Below are 3814 nucleotides of genomic sequence, written 5' to 3'. Positions count from 1 at the left end.
ATCACTCCAAAATCATAATATTATATAAGGACCACACGGAATCGACTTATCGTCAGTGTTATTCCAGATAAGTCTCAATACACATTGTCCACGCCTGTCTACCACACAAGAGGAATCGACACTCAACATCCACGCTAGTACTATGCACTTCGACAATATTTTTGCCATTCAAAGCGAGTACGTTTATATATGTATGTATATTGAGTTATTCCAGCATTCGGTATGACTGTCTAAATAAATTATTCTGTATTATCTAACAAATTCACCTTGTTAAATATTTTTTCACCCATCTATTTACTCTTTGTAATAATTTAGGATTCTGTGACTATCATCGTATCATAGGCCAGTTATAATATTATTACACAGTTATGCAATTATCTATTTAGAATATAAGTATAATAATAAGTGCTCATTAACTTAAACTACATTCGGTTGGCGAATTGACCATCATGTACTCTTGCTACGGATGTAGGGATTTTGAAAGCATACGATAATAGTCACGTTCCAAATCATTGATAAAAAATTCATATATAATATTAGTGTTCGAAACACATCAAGATATGTAATATACCTACATATAGACACGCTACAGTGACTTCATGCATCGAGCTCAACCCCGTAACCACGAATACGACTACAACATACTCAGGTAAATCAATTATAATATTTAGAGTAGTAGTTAAACTATACGTATTTGGTATATCCTTTAAACTAAAGATATAAAATCACTAATCAACGTTAAATAATATCAGAACACCGATGACATATACACATAATACACCACTCCCCTTTTTAATATATTATAATCCTAACTATTTTTTACTATTTATTATTACCCCCTTCTCTTCTCCTATAGCTTTTAGTATTTTTAATCTACCACAAATGGCGCCCAACAGGTAGTGCGATAAACTTGAAATTTGAATCATATAGGTTCACTGTATTGGTAGGTATAGTATGTAAACTATGAATTTAGGAGTTGAAATTCATAACCCTTCATATTTTGTAATTTTGGACATTTACATTTTATTTCGTACTTTTCTTACAATACCATTAATTTGGATTGTTTATTAGATGGCTAAGCTAATACCTAATGGTATTTGATTCTTGTTATAATGTATTGGAAATCTGTATTTAACTCAGATTAAAAGTATGCCTAGGTTACGTACAAACCTATATTGTGATTGACTATTTATCTAAACATCTTTCAAATAGTTAATTACACTAATAATACCTACTGATTTTGGTGATTTTAATTAACCATGTCTCAATGTTTGCCAACAAGTTTTGTTTTTTTTTTTTTTTTGGAGCATATTATTAGATTACCAATATTTAAGTGTATAAAAGATAGTTATAAGAAAAAATTATTTAGCTCTCGTAAATTAAACCTATACCAATTATTTCAATTAAAAGTACTAATGCATATTTTACTTAACTTTAGAGGACCATAGTTAATAAGCTATAGAACCAAAATTGATAATTTGATTGTAAAAATGTTTAGAAAAAAAAGATTTACCGGAATCTATTAAAAATATAGTAGTTACTATTTGAAAAAATAAAGTTGATTTTGCTATTGGTAGGTACACCATATTATTATTATTATCATTATACCTGATAAAGTTTTTATAACTCACATATATTGTAGGTACGCTGCATATATAATTTACCTGCGTTAATATACTTTTGTTCTTCAAATGAGAACTTCCTTTTCTTCTGTAAATTATTTAGTGGATAATTTTACTGAAAACGTTGACGTATTAAAATCAAAATTCAAGCCAGTAGTTTTCATTTATTTCACTTAGTATGTCTACTAAGGATAATAGGTCCGAAAATCTCAAGAATTCGTAAATATGGTTTAAATGTATTCAAAAATTCAAAACTTTGAATAAATTCATCATTAAAGGAATAAATGGGCGTGATCATGCGTGGTGAATAGCCTTGTATAAATAATATTATACAGGTTCGTAAACTCCGTACAATTGCCAAAATTTAAACACTACCTTATTTGGCGATTCCGTTATATATTTTATTGTTGATAAGTGTAAAAAGAGTGTATTATCGTATTTGTCCGAAATTCTAAAATAGGTACTCCAAATATAATATATACAAATACCTAAACATTATATATTATGTGCTTCTCGTCATGTACAAGTATAATATTTAAAATGTACAAGTTATAAATATATATAGATATCACAAGGTTTTTTAAGACAAGTCAAACATACACTAAAGTTGTCAAAAAACTATTAATTTAAAAATATGTATTCGTTTGCGATTTTTCATTCTAAATGTTTTTTTTTCGTATGTGAAGTAATAATTAATATAATTCATAAAAATAACTTTTATTAACTTAGCCACATTATTTAATTATAATACGCGTACAGGAACCTATTATACTCCTCAGTTCACATTATAACATTTTTACAGACACGCGTATTTGCACATATCGGCCGTATCGCACGCATTATATTTAATGGATATCACGTAGGTTTAGTCACAAAATGCATAATAATGATATTGATACAATACACTGACATAGGTACTGCAGTATTGTTTGATATGAATTATTCTTTTTAAAGTCGACGTGATATAAACACTTTAGTATGTAACTATATTATTTCACTTATATTTGACTAAATGTTTTTTTACGCGAGAAAATTTAAAATACATAAATCACAAAAAAATGTTTTAAACTTGCGTACGGTGCCCTTGCTGACATTCCATAACATCAGGTTTTGAAGTATCTACAATAAGTCTTTAGTTATACGAAATACTTTAGGTACCTATTATCTGAATGTGCAGTAGTCACATAATATTGTGATTTAATATTTATATCATTAGCATAATAAACGTACCTAGGTGCATTATAATATTATATAATTACTAAAATAAAATATCCGTAATTATTGTAATTTTATTACTATAATAGCGATAGTTTCGTTTTTTTCTTAATTTTTAGTAAGTTTTGACTTGTGTTTAAACATGATGAGTCTAAAATAATTGTACCATTTAACCTACGTTAATACATACACGTCGATACATTTATAAAAAATTTAAATTTAAGACCGCTGTTTAATACGCGTATTAAAAATAATTTTTATAGCCATTTTGGTTAGGTATAGTAAAAAATATGTTATATTTTAATTGTAAAGAAATGAGTATTTTTATATATAATAATAATATACCTACTTTGAATGATCTTGATTCCAAGAAATAATTGTTAATAATAAGCAACTTAAATGGTTCTTATACCTATTGAATAATATTTAGGTGTATACGTGTATTGAATATAGTAAAGGTAGATATTTCTTATAAATACTACCTTCTTAATCATTATATATTAAAAACTGTAATTTAGGGTTATTTTCAATAATGAAAAAAAAATGAATACTTTACAATGTAAAATAGTTTTAAGAAAAAAAAATCGTAAAAAAATTTAACAAAATAATTGCAAGCCGTCAAGACAACACTTGTGTACATACAAACTCCATATTCAATTTTTTTTTAATTGAAATATTTATTTCCGGGGTAAATACATATATCTAAAATAGGTTTCTAATATATAATACATTATTAAATACAAACCGAAAGCTGCAGACGATAATGAAATGTATGACTGCTCCACTTGTTGTAGTAGGTATACCGATAATATTGAATGATATTACGCACGAGTGTTATTAAACTAAAAATTAATAACTAAAAAAAAATATCCAATAGGCAGTCTTGTCAAGAATAATTTTCATATGTATTCAGAATACATATTTCAAATACAAATTACATCCAATTATTTTAATATGTATTCTGAATACATATGAAA

This window comes from Acyrthosiphon pisum, chromosome X, assembly GCF_005508785.2.
Source record: "Acyrthosiphon pisum isolate AL4f chromosome X, pea_aphid_22Mar2018_4r6ur, whole genome shotgun sequence".
Taxonomy (NCBI): domain Eukaryota; kingdom Metazoa; phylum Arthropoda; class Insecta; order Hemiptera; family Aphididae; genus Acyrthosiphon; species Acyrthosiphon pisum.
Note: the sequence above shows the minus strand (reverse complement) of the source record.